This window comes from Odocoileus virginianus, chromosome 17, assembly GCF_023699985.2.
Source record: "Odocoileus virginianus isolate 20LAN1187 ecotype Illinois chromosome 17, Ovbor_1.2, whole genome shotgun sequence".
Lineage (NCBI taxonomy): Eukaryota > Metazoa > Chordata > Mammalia > Artiodactyla > Cervidae > Odocoileus > Odocoileus virginianus.
This window is the reverse complement of record NC_069690.1, coordinates 48,224,708-48,250,930: the sequence shown is the minus strand read 5'-3', so window position 1 is coordinate 48,250,930 and position 26,223 is coordinate 48,224,708. Positions and strand designations below refer to the sequence as shown.

The 26,223-nt window shown below is 47.9% G+C and overlaps 1 long non-coding RNA gene across 2 annotated transcripts; it reads right to left on the bottom strand.

Moving 5' to 3' along the window:
* Positions 1–1,019: 1,019 nt before the first annotated feature.
* LOC110146419 (uncharacterized) lies at positions 1,020–26,216 on the bottom strand. Of its 2 annotated transcripts, XR_011492415.1 has the most exons (4): positions 25,959–26,216; positions 25,501–25,621; positions 21,256–21,401; positions 1,020–2,045 (listed from the first exon to the last, which is right to left on the bottom strand). It is a non-coding gene; the product is annotated as an uncharacterized lncRNA (long non-coding RNA). The 2 variants fall into 2 exon arrangements; XR_011492416.1 differs by lacking the exons at positions 25,501–25,621; positions 25,959–26,216 and adding an exon at positions 22,617–22,696.
* Between the last annotated feature and the right edge of the window lie 7 nt (positions 26,217–26,223).

Here is a 26,223-nt window from a genome sequence, read left to right as displayed (position 1 = left end):
GGACTCTCCTCCCCAGTCCCCAAGCTGCATAACCACCACGTGGAAACTGCTGGATGATGGATTGTAAACAGCTGGTGGGATCACGCCTTCACTGCTCAAGGAACTGCAAACCAAAAAAATCCACATGTTTAATAAACAGTTGATGATTCAGAATGTGAATGGAAAAAAGAGATGTGAGCGTTGCCTCTTGGATCTAGAGCTGAGCTGGCGGCAGGCTTGATTCTCGCCCTCGGGCGCAGGACACCAGACACCCTGCTTGCACGAAGGTTCCCAGGGTCGGAGCCACAGTCCATCCTGAAACAACGAGGATGTGGGCAGCCCCCTCTGATAGAGGCCAAAGTCACAGAGAGCGGGGCGGGGGGTTTTAGGGACACTAAACACCCAGCTGGCCCTGAGAAGGAATTAGCCCAGCCCCTTAGCCCAGGCCTGCAGCCCCCCACACAGTGGTGCTTAATAAATGTTAGCACGTAAGAGGTCAGCAGTCACTGGGGCCAGGATGGGAAGCTGGAACCCAGGTGGGGCCCCTCTCAGAACCACCCGTCTCATCTTCTGTCCAGGCGGGCGTGCCGCATGTGTGTCCTGGGCAGTGACCTGGAGACTTCAGGTGTACTTAGGAGAGCAAGCTCCAGCGAAGGTGACAGGGGAAGCAGGGTGGGGGACGAGGGAGGGGAAGGCTCCGAATATCAGGACTGAAGGGCCACAGAGGGTTGCTGGGCCCCCGAGGAGCAGACCTGGGACAGAGATGCAGCCGGAGCTGGACGGGGTGGCCGGTTGGGGATGGAGGTGAGGATGGCCGTCTGTGGCAAGTAGGGCACGTGGGAGCCTGGCCAGAGGAGTCGGGGAGGCGAGGGCCATCGCTGGGCTGGGCAGACCTGAGCTCGTCTGCAGACCAAGCCCACAGGAGTGGGGCAGCCTCTGCAAACAAGGCCGGGGAGAGGTGTCAGGGACAGAGGGGACATGGTGGGGGGGCAGGAGGAGGGAGACGGGGCCACACAGAGAGCTGCAGCAGTCAGGAGGGGTGCTGTGAAAAGAAGTCCTTTATTTTTTAATTTTGTTAGCTCTGTGCTGACCATTCTGTTTAAAGTATATCCCTCATCTCATCATCACCCTATATTCTCTCTTTTTTTTCCCCCCAAAACCCCAAAGATTATAGTCTCTCTCTCACTCAAATGCAGGCTTAAAGAAGGCAGCTGTTTTTGTCAGTGACATTTTTCCAGCACCTAGAAATTTCCTGACATACAGAAGGTACTCAGTAAACACTTACTGGGTGAGTGAAGAACAAGGCAGAAATGTGTGTCCTGTAGGGTTATACAGACCTGTGATAAGTTTCAGGGTCAGGATGGTGTTGGCCAAGGGGGCAGAGCCCCAAAGCAGATGGAAGCTCCAGTGCGGACCAGCGAATGGTGCCAGGAGCTGGTTATGCATATATATTAAAAAAAAAGTGAAATTGGATCTGTATCTTGAACCAAACACAAAAGATTGCTTCCAGATGGGTAAGCACTTGTGTGTGAAAATCCAAACTATGAAAGTAAAGCTACAGGACAGTGTCTTAAGGTACACAAGACTGGGAAGGGTTTGTTAAGATAGGAAAGGGAAGAAACACAGGGGGAAAGGCAGGCAAATTCCCACCGCATCCCAGTCAGGAACTACATCAAAAAACAAAAGGCAGGAACTTCCCCAGTGGTCCAGGGGCTAAGAATCTATGCTTCCTTTGCAGGCGGCATGGGTTTGATCCCTGCTTGGGGAACTAAGATCCTGCATTGTTGTTTCTCTGTCACTAAGTCGTGTCTGACTCTCTGTGACCCCATGAGCCACAGCATGCCAGGCTTCCTGTCCTTCACTATCTCCCTGAGTTTGCTCAGACTCATGTCCATTGAGTCAATAATGCCATCCAACCATCTCATCCTCTGTCATCCCCTTCTCCTCTTGCCCTTCATCTTTCCCAGCATCGGGATCTTTTCCATTGAGTTGTCTCTTCCCATCAGGTGGCCAAAGTATTGGAGCTTCAGCTTCAGCATCAGTCCTTCCAATGAATATTCAGGATCCTGCATGCCATGACCAAAAAAAAAAAAGGACAAAAGGGCAGAGGGCAGAGGTGAGGAAAGGTCTGTGCAGGAACAGGGCAGGGAGCCCACTTGCAGAGGAAGCTACGGACAGATGCAGATCTCATTATCTCATTAATAATCAGTGAGGTCTCAATAAACCCCAGTGAGAGACCACTCCATACCCACCAGTTTCCCGCACGAGAACAGATAAGCACTGCGGACACGAGCAGTCACTTTTGCCTTCCATGTCGCCTCCCTGACCAGGCAAGTGGGGGCAGAGCAGAGTGTGTTCTGGCTTCCTGTTTTTTTTTTTTCAATTGAAATATAGTTGATTTAGTTGAAATTAGTTTTAGATGTATGGCATAGTGATCCAGTTTTTTTTTGTTTTTTTTTAGTTTATACTCCATTAAAACTTACCACAATACAAACTCTTAGGTATAGAATCATCTACAGGGATATACTAGACAACGTGGGAAATATAGCCCACAATATTTTTACAATAACTATAATTGGAATATAACAGTTAAAAATTGTGGCACATTATATGGTACACCTGTAACTTATCTAATGTTGTAAAGGGCCTTCCCAGGCGGCTGAGTGGTCAAGAATCCACCTGCCAATGCAGGAGCCACAGAAGACTTGCGTTCCATCCCAGGGTCGGGAAGATCCCGTGGAGGAGGAAATGCCAACCCACTCCAGTATTCTCGCCTGGAAAATTCCATGGACGGAGGAGCCTGGCGGGCTATAGTCCACGAAGAGTTGGACACATCTGAACACACAAAGCATATAGCAACTATACTTCAACAAAAAAAAGTTACAGACACTAAAAAAAAGTTACCATAGATAGTGGTTATAATTTGGTTTTCTTTAAGCTCCACATGTATTTTGGAATATACTATCTTTTCTGCATGAATGACAACTTTTTAAGGAAATAGAAGTTTCCATCCTTTCAGTTAGAGAAAAATAATTTGAAAAACAGGATTCAGAACTCCAGTCTCTGTAGATTTTACATACTTTATGTTTTGCTTTTCCTTAAAGACCAGGATTATGTCTTATTCATACTTTTATTCTCGGTACTTACTGCGTGCGTGTGAGTGCGTGCGTGCTAAGTCACGTCGTGTCCAAATCTTTGGGGAAAAAATAGGTGTTAAATAAACAATTAGAGGTCTTTAAAAGAATGGAGAATAAGCTTCCCCAAAGGCTGTGTTCCCAGGAGCCCTGTAACTCTAGAGAATCCAGGGGGTTCGGAGGAAGTATGTCCAGGATTGAATTAAGCTGTGACTGAAGAATTAGTAAGAATGACACTTATGTGTGTGTGTGCTTGCTCATATCCAACTCTTTGCGACCCCAGGGAGTATAGCCCACCAGGTTCCTCTGTCCATGGAGTTTTCCAGGCAAGAATACTGGAGTGGGTTGCCATTTCCTTCTCCAGGGGATGTTCCTGACCCAGGGATCGAACCCACGTCTCCTGTATCGACATGTGTATTCTTTACCACTAGTGCCACCTGGGAAGCTAATCTTTATACAGATGCTCTTTTTAAAACACCAGGACTTCCCTTGTGGTCCAGTGGCTAAGGCTCCCAGTGCAGGGGCCCCGAGTTCGATCTGTGGTCAGGGAACTAGATCCCACATGTTGCAACTAAGAGTTCACTTGCCAAAACTAAAGATACCATGCGCCGCAACTAAGACCCAGAGCAACCAAATATATATTTTTTAAAAACCCACTTATCAATATATATCATCTCTTACTACAGAGTTTTCTTATTAGTTATACTTAGCTATTCCATGGAAGAGCTTCCTGTATATTTAATAAGAATCATGCTGACCTGAATCTCAGGTGAAATTTGCCCCAGGAGAAAGCCCAGATGCCTTGTGTGAGTCCTGGATGGAGCTGAGAATCCCTGAGGACCAACAGGGGACACCCCAGGGACGGGACTCAGGTCCAAGCTGATGCTCAGCCTTGAATGTTCACAGCAACTCAGTTCAGTTCAGTTCAGTTCAGTCGCTCATTCGTGTCCGAATCTTTGCGACCCCATGGACTGCAGCATGCCAGGCCTCCCTGTCCATCACCAACTCCCGGAGTTTACTCAAACTCATGTCCATTGAGTTGGTGATGCCACCCAACCATCTCATCCTCTGTCTTCCCCTTCTCCTCCTGCCTTCAATCTTTCCCAGCATCAGGGTCTTTTCAAATGAATCAGTTCTTTGCATCAGGTGGCCAAAGTATTGGAGTTTCAGCTTCAGCATCAGTCCTTCCAATGAATATTAAGGACTGATTTCCTTTAGGATGGACTGGTTGGATCTCCTTGCAGTCTAAGGGGCTCTCAAGGGTCTTCTCCAATACCACAGTTCAAAAGCATCAATTCTTTGGTGCTCAGCTTTCATTGTAGTCCAACTCTCACATCCATACATGACTACTGGAAAAACCATAGCTTTGACTAGACAGACCTTTGTTGGCAAAGTAATGTCTCTGCTTTTAATACACTGTCTAGGTTGATCATAACTTTTCTTCCAAGGAGCAAGCGTCTTTTAATTTCATGGTTGCAGTCACCATCTGCAGTGATTTTGGAGCCCCCCAAAATTAAGTCTGTTACTGTTTCCACTGTTTCCCCATCTATGTGCCATGAAGGGCTGGGACCAGATGCCGTGATCTTTGTTTTCTGAATGTTGAGTTTTAAGCCAACTTTTTCATTTTCCTCTTTCACTTTCATCAAGAGGCTCTTTAGTTCTTCTTCCTTCTCTGCCATAAATGTGGCGTCATCTGCATAACTGAGGTTATTGATATTTCTCCTAGCAATCTTGATTCCAGCTTGTGCTTCATCTAGCACAGCGTTTCTCATGATGTACTCTGCATATAAGTTAAATAAGCAGGTGGCAATATACAGCCTTGATGTACTCCTTTCCCTATTTGGAACCAGTCTGTTGTTCCATGTCCAGTTCTAACTGTTGCCTCCTGACCTGCATACAGATTTCTCAAGAGACAGGTCAGGTGGTCTGGTAGTCCCATCTCTTTAAGAATTTTCCACAATTTGTTGTGCTCCACACAGTCAAAGGCTTTGGCATTGTCAATAAAACAGAAGTAGATATTTTTCTGGAACTCTCTTGCTTTTTTGATGATCCAACCGATATTGGCAATTTGATCTCTGGTTCCTTGCCTTTTCTAAATCCAGCTTGAACATATGCAAGTTCACGATTCACATATTGTTGAAGCCTGGCTTGGAGAATTTTGAGCATCACTTTACTAGCATGTGAGATGAGTGCAATTGTGTGGTAGTTTGAGCATTCTTTGGCATTGCCTTTCTTTGGGATTGGAATGAAAACTGACTTTTTCCAGTCCTGTGACCACTATTGAGTTTTCCAAATTTGCTGGCATATTGAGTGCAACACTTTCACGGCATCATCTTTTAGGATTTGAAATAGCTCAACTGGAATTCCATGACTTCCACTAGCTTTGTTCGTAGTGATGCTTCCTAATGCCCACCTGACTTTGTATTCCAGGATGTCTGGCTCTGGGTGAGTGATCACACCATTGTGATTAGCTAGGTTGAGAAGATCTTTTGTGTATCGTTCTTCTGTGTATTCTTGCCACCTCTTCTTATATCTTCTGCTTCTGTTAGGTCCATACCATTTCTGTCCTTTATTGTGCCCATTTTTGCACGAAATGTTCCCTTGGTATCTCTAGTTTTCTTGAAGAGATCTCTAGACTTTCCCATTCTGTTGTTTGCCTCTATTTCTTTGCACTGATCACTGAGGAAGGTTTTATTATCTCTCCTTGCTGTTCTTTAAAACTCTGCATTCAAATGGGTATATCTTTCCTTTTCTCCTTTGCCTTTCATGTCTCTTTTATTCACAACTATTTGTAAGGCCTCCTCAGACAACCATCTGGCTTTTTTGCATTTCTTTTCCTTGGGGACGGTCTTGTTCCCCACCTCCTGTACAATGTCATGAACCTTCATCCATCGTTCTTCAGGCACTCTATCAGATCTAATCCCTTGAATCTATTTGTCACTTCCACTGTATAATTGTAAGGGATTTGATTTAGGTCATACCTGAATGGTCTAGTGGTTTTCCCTACTTTCTTCAATTTAACTCTGAATTTGGCAATAAGGAGTTCATGATCTGAGCCACAGTCAGCTCACAGTCTTGTTTTTGCTGACTGTACAGAGCTTCTCCAACTTTGGCTGCAGAGAATATAATCAATCTGATTTCGGTGTTGACCATCTGGTGATGTCCATGTGTTGTTGGAAGAGGGTGTTTGCTATGACCAGGGCATTCTCTTGGCAAATGCTTTGCCCTGCTTCATTCTGTATTCCAAGGTCAAATTTGCCTGTTACTCCAGGTATTTCTTGACTCCCTACTTTTGCATTCCAGTCCCCTATAATGAAAAGGACATCTTTTGGGGATGTTAATTCTAGAAGGTCTTGTAAGTCTTCATTGAACCGTACAACATCAACTTCTTCAGCATTACTGGTCGGGGCATAAACTTGGATTATTGTGATATTGAATGTTTGTCTTGGAAACAAACAGAGATCATTCTGTCATTTTGGGGATTGCATCCAAGAACTGCATTTCAGACTCTTTTGTCGACTATGATGAAGAGACGGAACCAAAGCAAAAACAACACCCAGTTGTGGATGTGACTGGTGATAGAAGTAAAGTCCAATGCTGTAAAGAGCAATATTGCATAGGAACCTGGAATGTTAGGTCCATGAATCAAGGCAAATTGGAAGTGGTCAAACAGGAGATGGCAAGAGTGAACATCGACATTTTAGGAATCAGCGAACTAAAATGGACTGGAATGGGTGAATTGAACTCAGATGACCATTATATCTACTACTGTGGACAGGAATCCCGTAGAAGAAATGGAGTAGCCATCATAGTCAACAGAAGAGTCTGAAATGTTCACAATAGATCTGGGCTAAAACAGGGGCTCACACACCAAAGGTTGCCCAGACAGCTTCGCCTGGACTTGAGGGGTCAGAGGGCGCATGGGGAGTAGAGGCAGGGACCCCCATGTCTCCTGGCATTGGAGGGACCTCTAATGGGAGGATAGATCTGGGCATCTGGATCCCCTGAAACGTGGGCAGCTCCAGGGGGCTTCGGGGTTCTTCAGGTGAGAACGGTGTTTCTCATGAAGGAACTGGAGGGTTGACCAGGGGACGTGAAGGGAGCCTGAAGAACAAACACAGGGAGATGGGATTAAAACCCATCTGCCCCTCTCTAGTGCAGAGAGCATCACCTGGGCCCTGTGGGTCCCATTAGTCCCTGGGAGAGGGCTGACGAGATCCAGGGGCTTACAAGATCCAGGTGATTCTCTGGACCGAGTCCCAGAGGCCCCCACAGGCCCCTTCAGGCTCCTGAACTCTGGGGACTCCCAGTGTGTAACCTGAAGTGGGCTTGTTACAGGTGTAGAAAAGGGGGATCCCTTTGGAGCAGGTTTGGAAAGAGTTGGTAGAAAGATGGGATGGGTGTCCCAGATCCACTGGTCTCCCCTGCTGCCCCCAGGCCAGAGGAGGGGCAGGCCTGACCACATCCAGCTTTGTCTCCCCTGGGCCTCCACTCACCCTGAATCTCAGTGGGCAGAAGCCCCCACAGCCACAAACCCCATCCAGGCTGGATGTCTAGGGAAGGAGGCAGGACAAGAGGGGCAGTCACTGGTGCCCCGGGGAGGGCCCCAGGAGATTGAAACCAGCAGTGGGTGGGTGGGGGAGCCCCAGTCCAGGTCCCCACTGAACTCCCACGAGCGGCACCTGCAGGAAGGTGTCCAGCCACGACTTCAGGAACCTCGCACCCTCCCGCCTCCCCTGAGGGGTGAGGACGGGGGTACAGATGTGACCCAGGCATCAGGGGCCAGCCACTCGCAAACATACTTTAGAAATGAGGTGTACAATTATAATTTTTTAAAAAGCGTCAGGCCAAACACAACCAGAAAGAGGACGCAAGAAGAAAGTAAAAGGAAGAAGCAAACCAAAGAATCAAACCCAAACTTAAGAAGAAGTGGCGAGAAAACAGGGAACAGAGAAAGTGGGGGTGGGACCCAACCTTTGTGTTTCCAATTAGCCTATTGTGGTGACGCTCTGGGGACAAGGGCTGGTGACAATGAGCAAAACGTGGCTGGAGGAAAAGGAGCTGGCTGGGTGGCGAGCAAAGTGTGTCTCACAAATGCAGTGATTTGTTTTCACAAATCAAACCTCTCTCATTTCAGATCACAAGGGAAAAGTCTTGGATAGCGGCCAGTCTGTTGGCACTGGGGACCCAGGACAGCTCAGAGAGCCTGACAGTTAAGTCAGTGCCCTGAGTCTGGGGGTGTCGGTTCCCTGCCCCCTCCCCACCACCCAGGGACCTCAGCCTCCACTTCTAGGCTGTCGCCTTGGTGCTGGCCCTGAAACAAAGCTCGATCCTCCATGTCCTGTGGCCTTTGGGTGATGGGGGTCCCTGGGCTGCAGCACTTGGCGGCCCCCTGCTCTGGCCTGACTCCCTGAAGCCAGAGGGAGCTCATGGGCTGCTTCCTGGCCCCTGCCTCTCAGCTCGCGGCTCTGGTGGCTGGAGGGGCAACCGCCAGGCCAGAGCTTTCCTTTGCCACAAGCTGGGTGTGTCCTTGTCAGGCGCTGTTGCCGGGCCCCAGATACCTCTACCCGGAACCCCCAGCTGGATCCGCGGGCGCCCTCCCCATTCACATGCCCACTTCCCAGGACGGAGCCACAGGGCCCATTTCCTGAGCCAAACCTGACCGAGGCTGGAAGTCTTCCCCTCTCTGACACCGTCCCTGTGTGGGGGGCCTCGAGTCACACAGCCTTGAAATTTGACCCCAACGGGCCTGCTTTGATCTCTGTGCCCATAACATACTCTCGCCTGCCCCTCCCTGCACAGATGGGGGTCTCCTCTCTGGTTCTGACCCAGTTTCCTCTCCAGGGACCTGCTTGGTGTTCAGTGCAGACGAATTAGGTCAGACTTGCAGCTTCAATCCTTCCTGTCCTTTGTAAAGGCCTGGGGGACCTGGAACCGTCTCCTCCTCACGCCAAGCTCCCCACCTACCGGCCCCACCCCCAGGACTGCTCCTTTCCCATTTGCCTCCCTCCCACTCACTTTTCTGTCTGGCTGTTCTGACCCCCTACCCTTTCTTCCTCACTTCTAGTTGAGGTTTCCTGACCGCACCAAACAGCCAAAAGCACAGTCACCTTCTTGGGTGCTTCCCCAGCAGGGCTGCCCCAGGTGCCCTCTTCCGAGGTCCCTTCAGCAAGAGTAGGTGATCAGGACAGGGTGTGTCCCTGCCTCCTGGCCAGACCTGGAGAGAGGGATGAGCCTCCTACATCCACATCTTCACCCCCGAGTAGAGGGAGAGTGTGCTGACCATCCTGGACTGTGGCCAGGCCTGTCAACCCTGCAGGTCAGGCTGCAGACACCCTCCCTTCGGCCCTCCGGGATCCAGATTCCTCACTGCACGTGGGAGTGGGGGACACCATCACCTCCCAGGTCAAATGGCGTCTGTCTGCACCCTAGTCTGTTCTGTCCGCGGCCCTCCGTAAAGTCCCAACATCGATGATGGGGGTGGGTTTTGAAGCTCCATGCTGGTCTGTGCTCCCAAGTTCCCAACAATTTAAGGAATGCCGGAGGTCTGGGGTCAGAATGTAAACAAGGCATCGCACAGCATCAGCGAGGGCAGTGACCTCGCCGTGAACCGCGGGGTGTCCCTGACGCCTCAGAGGACCGTTTGTGTCTTCCGTCTCATGAAAACACAACAGCTTGGCTCTTACAAGTGTGAAGTTCAAGTCTTAAGTTAACCAGCTTTCAAGTTCCAGAAAAATTGCCTACTTGTTATTTTTTCTTATGGAGTTTTTTCTCTTCGTAGGCGTGTGGCGTGGGTCAGAAACCCTGACACGGACCATCTCGGCACTGCTCCCCTGGTTGCAAGAGCATCAACCCGGAGGGCAGCTGGAGGTCCAGGACGGGACCGCTGTCTGTCCCCGAGAGACCTCCCTGGCCGGCCCCAGGGGCAGAGGGACAGCTCTGAAAGGGGCTCCTCTGAGGACAAGGCTGCAGTGAAGAAAAGGCAGCGTGCAAATGTCAAGGGGTGGGGGGAAAGAAGCTGGCTTTGTAGGAAGACATTCCCCACGAAGAAAGCGGGGATTATTCGAGATCTGATGATTCTGCCATAAGAAACAGAAGCTCTGATAGGAAAATATATACACAAGGGCATGCCAAGGCGGGGGTAGGGTGGGGGCCGTGGTGGTGGCGGGGGAGTAGCACCCACATCCTGAACTTTCATACTGTTTCCATTTTCTCAGCTCGCTTGTGCATTATTCTTAGAAAAAAGTGAAGTTGCTCAGTCGTGTCCGACTCTTTGCAACCCCATGGGCTGTAACCTACCAGGCTTCTCTGTTCACGGGATTAACCAGGCAAGAATTCTGGAGTGGATTTCCATTTCTTTCTCCAGGGGATCTTCCCGACTCAGAGATTGAACCTGGGTCACCCGTATGGCAGGCAGACGCTTTACCATCTGAGCCACCAGGGAATCCCAGAAAGAAAGAAAAAAAATCTGATATGAAGAAAGTTATTTGGGAAGGACTGAGGCCATGTGGATGTTGCATAAGCAGGGCAACTTGTTATCTCTGCAAACCCAGGGCACGGCCCCAGACACCGCCTCCCAGGCTGCGAGTGGGACAGTATCGAGAACATCAGAGTCACTTCCTGAGTCCCCGAGATTCCGCAGGCTATGGAGCTGCAGCTGTGCCCCCTGCCCTCCCGGTCCCTGCCTCCGGTGCGAGGGCTGGGAGACTCGCAGTACCAACCTGTCTGAGGATCAGTTACCCGGATCCCAAGAGGAGTGGTTGTCCTAAATCACAGAATTAGTCTGACACAAGAAAAGAGAGGGAGTAAAAGTGGGTTCTAGAACAAAAGTCATGATTCTGCAACGTGGCTCAGGAGATGCAAAGCCGAACCCCTACCCTGCTCAAGGGTTAGCATTGCATGCTGTTTTTGCAGGATGGCCCCTTCATGGATCACTGCCTTGTGGCTTGTCTGGCGTGCTGCAGTCCATGGGGTTGCAAAGAGTCGGACACGACTTGCCAACTGAACAACAACTTGCAGGATGGAGAGGCACCCTGGGGGACCCAGCCCTGTCCTTTGGGATGGTCCCGGGGCTCTGGCCACTCACATCTGGACTTCCCTGGGCAGAGCAGACACCTGGAGCCCCCAGTCCCCAGAACCTCGTGTCTGATTTCCTCTGGGTCTCTGGAGTAGAGGTGGGTTTACCTGGAGCTGGGCCACCAGTGGAGAGAGAACAATCCTGAGATGAATCCAGAATGTTCCAGCCACTCTACCAAGAAGAGGGAGGAATGGGCAGGTGGCCAAGCCGTGGGTGTCTGGAAAGCCACAGGGCCTGTCACAGCGGCCACCACACGAGGGACACACAGAAGCCCTGCCTCATTTCCCAGAGACCAAGGACAGCGGCTGCAACGAGGAGCCGAGAAGGGGACTCACATCACAGTTGGTGTGGGCCCAGTAGAACAATGTGCCTTCCCTTCTGGGGTCACTGGGCACGGAGCAGGGGGGCCCGAGCGGATGAGGGAACCAGCCCAGCCTCTGCTCACTGGCGACTCCACCAGGAGCTCAGCCAGGAAGGTGCCCCCAGGCTTATGGCCTGGGCTCCCTGGTGACAGCACTTGGACAGGCCCCTTTGGGTGTGTCATTCTAACTGGCAGGGCTCTGAGTCAGATTCTGGAAAGGAGCCAGTAAGACTCCCCCAGATCTTCACAAGCAGCTCTCAAAAGTTGGGGGAGGACCCGGCAAACAGTGCCTGGTCAGGACCCACATTCACTGCTTTTAAAACAAAGCACTTCTCTGCTCTTGCTGAAAAGACCACATGAGCCCACCAGGCAAGGCCTGCTAACAGGCCATCAGGATCCCCTCATCCGGGCAGTTCCTGTCCCACTGTTTATGCTTAACTGGTTTAGATAGGAATAAAAATGTTAACAAGGAGGGCAGCCGCCAAAACCCACATGGTTCCAACCAATCAGCTAGAGCCTGTAGGCATGTTTTCATCTCTTACTAGCATTTATAACTAGATTGTATTTGACTCCAATAACATTTTTCATTATGGCTCTGCAAGGGAGAGGAAAACAGAAATGCCAAGAAGGGAGGGTCTGTCTGGGTGGCCCTTGTTTGTAAAGTACATCTCCCAGATCTGACTGGGATCCTCACTGTGGCCACTCCCCATTCCAGAGGCTGGGGTCAGCAGGAGTGTCGGGGCCCCAGTTCAGCGTGGCCTGGGACCAACACAAGGAGAAGAGCACACAGACACAGCGGTGGGAACTGGCCAAGCCCACCCTCCGGCATCCACCCTGCCCTCCCCTCCCCTGCACTCTAATCTGGCACCGACACCCAGCTGTGCCCCTGGAGATAGGATTCCACCACGCCGTCTATGCTGACCACACTGCAGTCCCAACCCCAAGCATCACTCTTTGTAGGAGACACAGTAGAGAAGTGCCGAATACTGAGGAGTCTGGGCTCCAGCACACTGAGGGTTTGTCTTTCCTGTGGTGGAGGAGGGCATCTCTGCAGTCAGGCTGGCTGCCCTCCAGCCAGCATCGGAGGAAAGAGGTTGGAACGCTTGTATCCAGGCCATGTGGGGAGTTCACCAAAGTCCAGATAGGTTCAGGGTCAAGGAAAACAAAAAAGGGAAGAAGCTAACATTTACAGAGCTCTTTCTAATGCCAGTCATGTACTGGGTGCATAGCTGTGTCATCGCATGTGACCAAAAAGCCCAAGTGAGATGATCACCCAAAGGGAGCTACCGGGGATCAGCTTAAGAGGCAGGGTCCAAGGCAAGGAGCAGATGCTATGAGGCGGAAGCAATGTGAAGGGCCAAAAAGGACAGGAAATACCAAAATCAGGAATAAAAGAGGAGTCAGTTACCACTGACCTTACAGACATTAAAAGAAATATAAAACAACACTATGAACAACTCTATACAAATAAATTAGACAGCTTAGATGAAATGGATAAATTCCAAGAAAGACATAAATTACCAAAACTGACTCAAAAAGAGATAGAATCTGAATATGTAAAGATATTCAATTAATAATATCATCCCACAGGAAAAACCAGTTGACTCCATTGGTGAATTCTACCAAATATTAAAAGAAGAAATGACACTGATCATTCACAAACTTTTCAAAAAATAGAAGTGGAGGGAATACATCTTGATTCATTTGATGAGGTCAGTATTATCTTGGTATTCTAACCAAAGACATCACAAGAAAAGAAGAGTATAGGCTAGTAAGCCTCATGAATATAGACACAATAGACTTCCCTGGCAGTCCAGTGGTTAAGACTTCTCTTTCCAATGCAGGGGGTCCAAGTTTGACCCCTGGTTGGAGAGCTAACATCCCACATGCCTCATGGCCAAAAAACCAAAAACATACAACAGAAGCAATATTGTAACAAATTCAAGAAAAACTTTAAAAATGGTCCACATCAAAAAGAATCTTAGACAAATACTGTACAATATCACTTAGATGTGGAATCTAAAAAATACAGCAAACTGATGAAAAGAGCAAAAAAGTAACAGAATCATGGATATAGAGAACAAACTAGTGGTTACCAGTGGGGAGAGGAAAGGGGGGGCGGGACAATAAAGGGGCAGGGGACTGAGAGGTACACAAACTGTTATGTATACAATAAGCTACAAGGACATATTATACAGTATGGGGAATATAACCAGCATTTTATAATAATTATAAATGGAATATAACCTTTCAAAGTTGTGAATCACTGTACTGTACACTTGTAACTTATATAATATTATACATTAGACTTTAATAAAGCAGTTAAATGTATTTAAATATATAAGAAAAACTGTACTAAGTACCTCACGTGCGTGTGTGCATGCTAAGTCACTTCAGTCGTGTCCAACTCTTTGCAACCCTATGAACTGTAGCCTGCCACGTCCCTCTGTTCATGGGTTTCTTCAGGCAAGAATACTGGGGTGGGTTGCTATGCCCTCCTTCGGGGAACTCAGGGACTGAACCTGCATCTCCTGCAGCTCCTGCATTGCAGGTAGATTCTTTACTGCTGAGCCACTGAGGAAGCCCTAAGTACCTCACATATTCTGTTATTTAATACAAAATTTTTAAAAAGTAGTAAGTCGTCAATGGCTTTAAGCACATAAAAAGATGTTCAGTATCCTTAGTCATCAGAGAACTGTAAATTAAAGACCACAATGAGATACTACTCATATCCACTGAAATGACTATTATAAAAAAGACACAATAACAAGTGTTGGCCAGGACATAGAGGAACTGGAACACTCAAACATTTCTGGGGGGAAAGAAAAAGTGGAAGAGTTATGTTGGAAAATACTTTGGCAGTTTCCCTGAAAGTTAAATATAAACTTACTATTTTAACCAAGTGATTCCACTCCTTGGTATCAACCATGGAGAAATGAAAACATGTCCTCACAAAGACTTGAATGTGAATGTTCACAGCAGAATTATTTATAATGGCTGAAACCTGGAAACAATTCAAATGTCCATTAGCTGGTGAATAAATAAACAAGATGTGGCCTATGCACACAATGGGATTCAATTCAGCAATGTAAAGGAACAAACTACTGATGCATGCTACATGGATGAACCTCAAAACAAAAGACTACCTATTTTATTATTCCATTTATATGAAATGTCCATAAAGGGCACATTTATAGGGACAGTAAGCAGATTAGTGGTTGCCTGGAGATGAGAGGGGTTTGGGGCATTGAGTGCTAATGGGCATGAGGAATGTTTTGGGGGTAATGAAAATTTTCTAAAACTTTCAGGGTTATGGTAATCACTGCACACTTTATAAATTAGCTAAAAAGCATGCATTTTACACTGAAATGAGTTTTATGCACATTATACCTCAATAAAGCCGTCTTGTTTTTGTTTTTTTGTTTTTTTGTTTTTTTTGCTTTTTTTTTTGGTAAAGCTGTTTGTAAAAAGCAACATCAGGGACACTACAGACCAGTGTTGCTGCAGTTTGGAAGAAGAGTATACAGTGAGGACAGGAGGAGGCTAGAGGGATGCCCCTCTCAGGGGACTGACTCACAATAACCCAACCCCTAGATACTGATGTACAAACCAAATATGCTGACACTCGCTCATCTGCCCACCAGTATTTTTTCATTCCGTAGGCAACAAATCAAAGGAAGCCAAGTTATAATCAGAAAATTAACAGAGAATCAGTACTAGGGAAATAGACAAATGAGCCCAAGAGAAGAATTGTTAATAGGTAGTGAGGATGCCCACCTCCACCACAGGACTGTGCCTCTCATGAAGTTCTGAACCCCACATTCAGGGCCAAAGCACCCTCCTTCCAAGCAATGCTGAAGAACAAAGCCAGATCTGTCTCCCTGAACTCCCTTTTCTAGGTGCCATGCAGGCCACACCCAACCACTTATACATCTTCCCTTCTCCAGGGGATCATCCCCACCCGGGGATCAAACCCAGGTCTCCTGCATCGCGGGCAGATTCTTTACTGTCTGACCACTAGGGGAGCTCCACTTTTCAAGCAGAGCGATACAGTGCCTTAGAGAGGCATTTCTGTATCAGCACGTACAACGTAAATACCTCACAGTCAGAGCCAATCTGTTAGGCCATTTCCCAGATGGTTCAAATCTTACATTTGGATTCTCCTTAACCTCATTTATTTGGGGGGCATTATGTGCCAGTCTGGGTCAGCATCCCTGCTTCACGATAACTCTCCCTGGCCTGGGCTGCGGTCCTCAAGGACTCAGCGCTTCTCTGTTGGAGTTTCTCCAGGCAGTGAGGCAGCGGCACCAAGGAGGTCACTACATGACAGCTTAGCCAGTCCCCAAATTTCTCAGGGACCCTGTGGTGCCCAATGAGCTAAAACACACATGGCCCCCTGCCCAATCCTCCGCCAGACTTCTGTTTGCACACAAAGGGTTACAGACCCGGCGGAGCATGAAAGACGCCCAAGCCTCCACACCCAGATTCCTCAGCAGACTCCTACAGTAGGAGTGTTGAACAGTGCTTCTGTGATGGACTGGGGATGTGGCCCAAGCACGTGGTCCAAACAGGAAAATCTTAGAGTTGGGGTAATTGGGTGGAGGAGCCCTGGGCTTGTCTGCTGAGTGGTGGGTAATGGTCCCTAGACCGCTCGCCCAGAGCAGCTGCAAGGATGGGCAGCCAGCTCCACTCCTGCCAGGGCCACTGATGCCCTAGAACTGTGGCTGTGTGTGTGGTGGGGACCAGAGCTCCAGGAGCCCAGTTGGTCTGAGGCTTGTGAACACCGTGTTGGCACCTCTGGGAGCTGGGCGTGGTGTGGACTGCCCAGTGGCCAGCAAGCCCCACAAAGGTGCCTGCCCATGTGGCCTGGCAGCGGCCAGCTCTGCTAGGCAACCGCAGCCTCATCTCCTGGTGGCCTCTGCTTCTTAGCTTTGTGTTGCTGGGGGCAGCCACTCAGGAAAAATGCAGGCATGACCCGTGTCAGGCCATGCAGATTATGCCTCCCCGGCAGCTCACAGAAGAGTCTCCAAGCAGTGTTTACTAAGAGTCAAAGGCAGAACACAGAATCACCAGCTGGGGCTCCCAGGTCCCTTCTGAGCTGGAAGGGAAAGGCTACACCCCAAACGCCTGGGAGCACAGACAGCTCCTGCCTCCTAGCTGACTGTCCAGCCTGCTGTGAGGTCACTGAGAGCCATCAGCCTTCCTAGCCTCTACCATGGAGGCAGCGAGGCCAACAGGAACTTTCCTGTGGGCGGCCCCGTGCCTGGCAGCTGGGGTGTGAAGTGAGGACCTGGCCGCACTTTGCTCAGCACCAGCACCACTTCCTGAGGGTTACGTGGGGGATCTGGAGAGGGCATTAAAGTCTTCTTGTAATTAAAAACACAGACAACTTCTAAAATACATACGACAAACACTAAGGACCAGCTGAGGTGGAGAGATCAAAGGAAAGTGGAAAAGAAAAGAAAAAAATAATGGAAGCAGAGAGAAAATTGGCAGGATGGGGAAAGGAGGAAAGCAGCAGAGAGAATGGGTAGAAATTGCAAGGGACCAGGGCAAGTCAGTGAGTGTCTGCAAACCAGCCCATCCAGCCATGCTCTGCAGTCCTTGAAAGGTTTACCCCAAGGGTTGTTCCTGGATCCCTAGTTCACCAGTTAGCTGAGCTGTGACCAAACTCACATCTGATTAGCTTTTATCAAGCACTGAATATGTAAAGCTTTGAACACAAAATTCTGCCTGGGCAGATTCTAATGGAAGGAGCCCCAGCAGGAGATGATGGGAGACATGTTTTGTTCTAGTCCCGTGGTTGACTATGACCTGCGGAGACCCACACCCAGCTGGCCGGAAGCTCATCTGTGCTGTCCACTCAGCTAGGAAGTGGGGGCCCTTCTACGGTGAGGAAACTGCTCCTTAGCATAAGGATTCATACGACCAAGGTCACAGACAGCAGGCTGCAAGGAAAATATTCCAGTCCAGGTCTTCTGACCACATTCAGGGATTTCAACTGCTCTACATGAGTAGAAAGGATCAGACTGTGGCCCAGAACAGCCCAAGGCCTGAGGCAGACTCTGACGGCTTTTGGGGTGTCTAAACCTGAGTTTGGTGTGAAAGTGTATGGCTTTCTGGGAAGCAAATCTAGAGCTTTGAAGATCTTTTTCTTTTTAAAATTTCCCTTTACTTAAATGCATATGTAATTTTCAATAAAATGTCATCAGATGTTATCACATTATGAGTCTTCAGTGTTTTGTTTCCTCCTCCTCTTTTTTTAACTTTTAATTTTATATCAGAGTATAGCTGATTACAATGTTGTGATAGTTTCAGGTCCATAGCAAAGGGACTCAGCCACCCACACGCATGTATCCATTCTGCCCCAACCTCCCATCTAGGCTACCACATAACCTTGAGCAGAGTTCCATGTGCTATACAGTAGGTCCTTGTTGGTTATCTCTTTTAGATATAGCAGTGTGTATATGTTGATTTCAAACTCCCTAACTATCCCTTCCTCCCATCCTTTCCCTCCTCCTCTGTTTTTGCCCTGCTGATCCTTCTTTCTCCCCCAGCATACCAACCCCAAGCCCTTCCTAGGTAACCCAAGTTAACAAAAACTTGTGTGCACCCCATGTTTAACTTCATGTTTATATGCATCATATGCAAATACGCAGTGGTTGAGTGAGACAGGAAGCAGTGCCAGCTGTACCCGCTGGCAGGGAGAAGTGTTTTATCACTAACAGGGGTTAGAATTGCTGATGCAAGGTGACACTAAAAAGGAGACAAACTTCTAGGCACTTGTATTATTGCTTTAAGATTCTCTACAGACAAGGTACCAAATTATGGTCTACACCTGGGATAGACTGCACCATCTTCCCACCTTGGTATCACACTGGAAACACACACACAGATGGAGACAAATGAGAACTTGTCACCCCATTTTTGTAAAACTGCCACCCCTTCCATGTCAACATTGTGCTCATTCATGTCTTTGTGTGAATAAAAATACATGTTAAATTTGATAGATGATCTATTATTTCTCAACCATGTCGCATTGATAGGACCCATATTGCTTTTTGTTTTTATTGTGTCTTCTTTCTTGAAGACTATTTTTTCTTTCTTCCTGTTTCCCAGAGCAAGCACTCCCCACTGGGTCCTTAGTCCTTGGAAGACTGACCCAGGTAGGCTGAGTTTTTTTGTTTTTTTTTTTTTTGAGGCTGAGTTTTTTTCCCCTCATCTCCAGCTCTGAGATCACAAGCCCAGGATGCCTGCAGCCTTTAAAGCCTCTTGAAGAAACCATTTATACTTGAGCCTCTTCCTCGAACTTTTAGAGCCTGCAGATCTTTATCAGCAAAGTTGCTGTTGTTGTTTAGTTGCTAAGTCGTGTCTGACTCTTTGCAACCCCGTGGACTGTAGCCCTCCCGGGTCCTCTGTCTACGGGATTTCCCAGGCAAGAATACTGGAGTGGGTGGCCATTTCCTTCTCCAGGGGATCTTCCTGACCCAAGGATTGAACTTGCTTCTCCTGCATTGGCAGGTGGATTCTTTACCACTGACTCACCAGGGAAGTCTCTACCCGTAAAGGGTTTTAGGTAATTCTCCCTTTTCACATTTTTTTCACCTTTTATTCTTAAAACAATGAGCCTGCACAGGAGACAACCTTAAGAAGAGTGTGTGTTCCAAGCAGAGATGGGGTGCCCTCTCCCTCCCCCACCCCCAGAATTGAACCAATGGAAAATCTCCCAGTGACATTCCCTCCCTTCACAGTGGATCACCCACCACATCCCAAGATGACATGTGCCATGCCAAGGTTGGCCTGAAAATTAAGGCTGAATGTCCCTTTGAAAAATAATTGACCCGGAAACTTCAGAAGAGACACAGTCCACAATCTGCCATCACCCTAGCCTTCCGCGGGGCTTGTGGGTTCCCAATACATCTCACATCTGTTCTCTCCATGAGCTGAAATACGACTGTACTACATGGAAAACCCAGAACCAGACCCAATCTTGGAGGCTGTTTGCGCCTCCTGTGCCCACGCGGGCCTCATTTCAGCAGCTTGAACTTCCCTTTCCTGGTTTCTTCCCTTTCCTTTTTTTTTTTTAAATTAAAATTTTTTTTTCTTTCTTTCCGTTCCCCTGTCATAACCCATGCGGTCTTCCCCCAGGTTGTTCAGTGAAAATTACAGGGTTTGGAGGCTGCTACCAGCACAGAGCTGAATCCAAGCAGGTTCCTTAAGATGAAATTGTACTTTAAAAGGTGAGGAGTCAGGGCGCTGGAGCCCATGCCCTGGTCCTGCTCTTCCTGCCTCTGACATGAGGATGGTCTAAGCATCACCTTCCTCCTCTAGAAGCCGCCTTCTCACCTGCACTGTCTCTGGATGAGGGATACTATATAGGCAAAGCAACCATAGTGTTGACACAAATCAGGTGGTCAGTGAACCTATCTACAGACTATAAAGCCTTTTCCTTCTTTTTTAATTTATCATATTCAATTTATAAAACTAATAGAAAACACTTTATGAGACAGTAAGCTGGTAGTATGGAGACCAGCGATCTTTGATGGGCACTGTGGGTGATGCAAAGACTTCTCAGGGAACCCCTGTTTACGTCCCCTGCTCACGTCCTTGTCCTGCCTGGCTGATCCCAAGCCCAGCCACCATGCAGGTCCCTCCCTCCAACCCAGGGCTCCAACCACCTCCTAGGGCCTTGCTGTGTCTATGGGTTTACTCTCTCAGATAGTAGTGTTGCTTGATTCGAGTGGACGAGGCCACCACGGGGAGCCAGCTCCTAGGAGAAGCTGTGAGGTCCCACCCAGAGGGATGGAGCTCTCAAGTAACATTAGAGGAAGAGGAGAAAGTGAACTCAGAATAAGCTCCACGTGATTCTGTGGGTGAGGTATTAAGGACCCTTGACCAACCCAGACTAATCGCTTTGATTTGCCTGGATCCTATTCAGGCATTCTTCAGGGAGAAAGTCACACAAAAGAGTATTAATCACCAGGAAAATTGCATCCTGGTACATCCTGATGTAGTTCATGTGTAGCTATGTCTCCCCTCCAACTTCCCTTTCACTCCCTGACATCTCATCACGCAAATAACAGAACGGGAAGTGAGAGTGAGGGACGGGGACTGGGGTGGGGTTTCCTGCCTATGATCTGAGCCACCCTGGGGGGACCTTCCCCTACCCAGGACAAATCCCCACTCTTTCATCACCGCCAAAACCCCAGCATCACAGGTGGAAACTTCGGAGTCCGTCATCACTCATTACACCATGCAGCTTGGTATTTTGACTATGACTGAGATATAACTCCCTAGCAAGATAAAACTAGGTGAGGTGAAAGTTGCTCCATGGTGTCCGACTCTGCAACCTTACGCACTATAGCCCACCAGGCTCTTTGCATCCATGGGATTTTCCAGGCAAGAATACTGGAGTGGGTTGCCATGCCCTTCTCCAGGGGATCCTCCTGACCCAGGGATCAAACCCAGGTCTCCTGCACTGCAGGCAGATTCTTTACTGTCTGAGCCACCAACATGAAATCAGTTATCAAAGCATGTAACACTACGGCTTCTCTTTAGATTTCCCATCATTGTTGCCTCCTTCCACCGCGCTCCAGTGCAGTGAGACAACACCAGGGCATAACCGTCCTGACTGTGACATCACAGGGTGCAGCAGGATCCTCTCGCTGTGCTTGTCAGGGATGCATTTTATGGAAGTAACTTACTCAAGTGACCGTGTCTCTGGAGAGAGCCCCCACATGCGCTGGAATGTGGCTCCAAGCAGGGTTCTAAGGCCACAGTCTTCAGCCCTGGCATCTCCTGGTCTGTGCAGCAGATTAGTGACCCGTGGACATCAGAGTTTCTGTGCAACCTTTGGGAACAGGTAGATGAGGATGGCCTCTGTTAGACTTACAGCCTTTCTATCACTGACTGCATATGATCCAGGCCCCCAGGCTCATCAAGGGATATTTCATAGCCCCGACTAAAGACCACGGGCAAACTTCAGACACCAGGGTGGGTGGTTTGCCTGGGTTACCCCAGGCAATGGGGTGACTGCAGCCACCATGGTACACATGGGTCCAATGGGGATGTGGGCTTGCACTGCCCTGTATGGACCCGTGGCTTGATCACAGCCAATCAAGATGGAAGTTGTTGTTCAGTCACCAAGTTGTGGCCAACTCTTTGCAACCCCATGGACTGCAGCATGCCAGGCTTCCCTGTCCTTCACTATCTCCCAGAGTTTGCTCAAATTCATGTCTATTGAGTTGGTGATGCTATTTAACCTTCCCATCAACATGGAAGGTAGGGGTGCAAAGGACTGCATACAGCTCCTGGAGGGCCTCATACCTGCTTGTCTCGGCTCAGCTGGTGTCTGAAACTGGCTGGGCAATGAGTCAGGTGGAGGGCACTTACTGATTTTCTAGAATTTCCTATCAGAATACCCACATCCCCAGGAAGGAAAAGCCTCTAAGGTCTAAGTTGAGACCACATTCAAGGGATTTGCTGACCATGAGTTGGGGGAAAGGGAAGGAAGATGAGTCCGAGGGGTATCAGGAGGAGAAAGAGGAGCTTTGGAGAGAATGACTGATTTACTTGCTTTGTAACTTGCCCAGTAGGGGCTTTGGCAGGTAGGGTGTGGGCACACAGGGGTACAGGGACAGTGTGGGACTGTGGGATGGCCACACAGACTCCCCCAGTTCTAGGAACCACTGTGCTGTGACCGAGCACCTTTGCTCTGCAACTACAGAGAAGTCGGAGAACCAAGGCCATGTACTGCTGAGCACTAAGCCATATGCTGCCTGGTTTAGAACTCAAACCGCTGTACATACATTCAGATTGTCCTAGGCCAAAATGAATATTAGTAATACATGAACTATCCTAAAACCCTCAACACCCCTCAGTTCACTTCATGAGCCCTGGGGGGCTGAGAAGAGACACCCAGCCCTGACTTCCAGGAGCTCAGAGCTCAGATAAAGACAAGCCAACACTTCCCTCCAGTTCGGGATGATGCCTGGGAGGCAGAGTGGTCCCAGCAGGATGCAGTCACTCTGCTTGGGGAAGGGGAGAGGAGTCAGGAAAGTCTCACCTGAGCAGGTAACACATGCTTACAGATGAGAGACAAGGAGGCTTCCAGCAGGGATTGGGCAGCCTTACCACACACAGCTGGGGAGGAGGGAGGAAGAACCAGGAGCTGGCACCATCTGAACTTCACCCTCAGGTCAAAGAGTGATCTTGTGAAACCCTAACTGAACCTTGTTCCTCTCTGAGACCAGTATTGCGGCCAGTGGGCGGCATGGCGCCTCTGTGAGCCCCAGATAACATGGCAGCTTCTGAGATCTCAGCACACAGATAAGGAACCTGGACATTTTGTCTTCTGGTCATTCCTGTTTAACTCACCCCTCAGGGGGTGGGAGGATGGGGAAGTAAGAAGAAACCCTGGTGAAGAAACAGGCTGGCAGAGCCACCCGCCCAGGGGACCTTTGGAGGATACTACTCCCCAGGGCCTTGATGTTCTAATCAGCAAAACGGGACATGACACGACCTGCCTCCTGGAATATGCCTAGCCAGAACATGGGACAGAACAGAGGCCAGAACAGGGAATGCTGGTGTGTGTAAAGGTGGTGCCAACAAGACGTTATGAATAGATGCTCCTCGGACAACAAGGTGACCAGTTAGACACACAAGTTAGACGCACACCCCTCACCGGACACCAGCATCATTCCAAAAGGATCAGAAATGTAAATGTTAAGCAGGAAGACCCTAAGAGTATGAGAGGAAAACATTTAAAAAAAAAAAAAAAAAGCACCTTTCATCACCTAAAAAAACCCAGAAACAATAAAAGATGAAAATGGTTTAGTTAAAAAACTTTTTTAATGGCCAAAATGACCACAACACAAAGTGCAAATATGAGCGATACCAGGCTATTGATACTGTGTAGGAAGGACTAATCTTTATATTCAAAGCGCTCTTACAGACCAGTGAACAAATAATTCACCAAAAAAAGAAATACAAATGGATCCCCTTGAACACATGAGATGCTCAAACTCATTCACGATAATAGAAATAAATTTCAAAACAATGTCAAGAAACCGTTTTCCATATATCTGATTAGCAAAAGCCGAGAGTTTAACGGTACACTGGTGGGCCGCACAGGAACACTTATGACTCTGCTGGGGCTCCAGGATGGGGTGGGGATGGGGGGGCATGGGGGCGGGGGCGGTGAAATGGTACAAATTCCGGTAGAAAGAGGACTCTTGCTCAGCAATTTCACTTCGAAGAGTTTATCAGATCTATGTAAAAACTAATGTTTGAGAGGAACTGATCACTAAATAGCGTGTTTGGAATCTACACAGTTATTTGAGCCTTACTTTTTAAATATCTCTGAACAGAGTCTTAAGCTTTGTCAGTATTTTCACTTAACTGATATTTATATTTAAAATATGGCATCGTATGTTGCATTACTGCCTTTCGCAGTAGAGTTACAATGAGAAGATGAATTTGTTCATTATTTTTCCTGATGGTAGATGTGAAATGGTGCTTCAAAAAATTGTGTTTATGTATGTCCATGTGTGTGAGTGTATGTGTACTTGGACATAGGTTTTAAGTATAAACTGGCTCTTTCAAAATAGGCTGCCATCTGAAAATGGGAAATTGGGGTCTGAGACCTGCTGGAGTGTAGAAGAACTTGATGGAAGGTTTTTTAAAAGCCTTAGTGAAGTTAATAATGAATTTAAAAAATATATATTCAAAATTCATGTATTAGTTTTGAAAACTTTATTAAAATTAAGAAAACAATTATATGTACTCACATTAAAAATAAACCTAATGTTTGAAAAATTATGTATGGTCACATTTGGAAGACATAAGTTAGATTTCCAGCTGGTACTATGCTCCAGAGTAAAAATCTGGGTGTTTAAAAAGCCAAATTAACAAAACAAGATGAAGTATCAGGCTAAAAATATAGGATAATATATCTATAATCCTGGGATAGGCAGGCTTTTTATGTCTTTAATTTAAAAAATCTTTATTTTGAAATAATTTAATTTGGAGAGGTTACAAAGAATTCCCAGATTCCCTAAACAGCTGATATTTTAACACACTTGCTTTTTCTCTCTCTTCCTTTCTCTCTTATATATATGTAACATATATAACCATATATTTATTTGTATGCTGTGTCCTTCACAATGTATCATATTGAGGTAGGCTGTGACCTGGGACCCTTGGCTTGCACTTACTTCTGTCTCTTGGAGCAACAGAATACAAAGAAACAATAAGGGTCTAAAAGTAACTGCCTACCTGCTCAGTTGGGTCCAATCATGAACAAGATAGAAAAAGGCCACAAACCAACTGTCATTTCTGAGGGGCCAGGAGCAAAAGCTGGGTCCCCCACAAGATCTCTGCACACAGCATCACTAAGGCAGTGGACCCACCACCTAAGCACCCCCTCCAGCCCAACCCACTGATCAGTCCCCACTCTCACGTCATTTAAGGAACCAGCCCGCCCACCTCAGAGAGCAGGCAAAGGGTACCTATTACTTATTTTTATTCTCTAGTGCTGCATGAGTCCCAGTACAGCTTTGTCTGAATTCCTTGTCTGGCTTCTCAACAATTTTTATTGATTCAAGAGCTCAAGGACCCTGGTCAGTAACAATATCAAGAGGAAAGTGATGTCTACTTGTCTCATTACAGATAATGTCAACTTGGATCACTTGCTGAAGGTAGTATCTGCTTGGTTTCCCCACTTTTATTCTTTTCTAATTAATAAGTATTTTGTGAGAGACACTTTGAGACTAATAAATACACTGTTTCTCATAAAACTTCTACATCCTAGTTTTAAAAAAATTATGCAAGTTCAATATTATTTACATCCTAAATGTATACTAAGGAGAAAACAGGTCAAATTAGTGATGGCAGGTACATACAGTGGAATACTATGCAGGCGAGGAAAAGAATACAAAATTCTTTAGTACCAAAAGGAAAAGATCTTCAAGAAACAGCAGTGAGGGACTTCCCTGGCAGCCCAGTGGTTGTGACTCTACGCTTCCACTGCAGGGGACACAGGGTTTCATCCTTGGTCCAGCAACTAGAATCCTGCAAGTCACATGGAGTGGCCAAAAAAAGAGAAAGAAACAGCATTAAATTAAAAAGAATTGTGCATCCCTTAATGCGGGCTGTGGTCGTGATTTCCTAGGATGGAAAGGGAGAGAAAAAGGAACCTGTCTCCCACATGCTCAAGAATTCCAGGGTGGGGGCCGGGGCAGGGCCCCATGGGTTAGGCTGGGTGGTCATCCGAAGTGCTGGCAACCCTGTGCCATCTCCCGAGTTCCTTTGTGATGACCAGGGTCCAAGAGCCCAGTGGCTGGGGAGATGGACAAATGCAGTGAGCAGAACGGAGAGTGAAAGGCCCAGCACTCGGGCACCAACATACATCTTCCAGGGATCCTTTCACTGTAAAGCCCACAGCAAAGCGTCCTTGGAAAAATCACAGATCCGTCAGTAAATCCTGAAGCATATGTAGTCACCATGTCAGACATCTGAGGCTTTCACGGTGAGAGGACCGCCCCCTGGGCTCAGGGGCCCCTAGACTCCGGCTCAGAGACGGATCCGCCCTTTCTCACTGTGGCTCCTCCCTTTCTCACTGTGGCCCCTCCCCTTCTCCCCGTGGCTCCTCCCCTTCCACAGTGGCTCCTCCC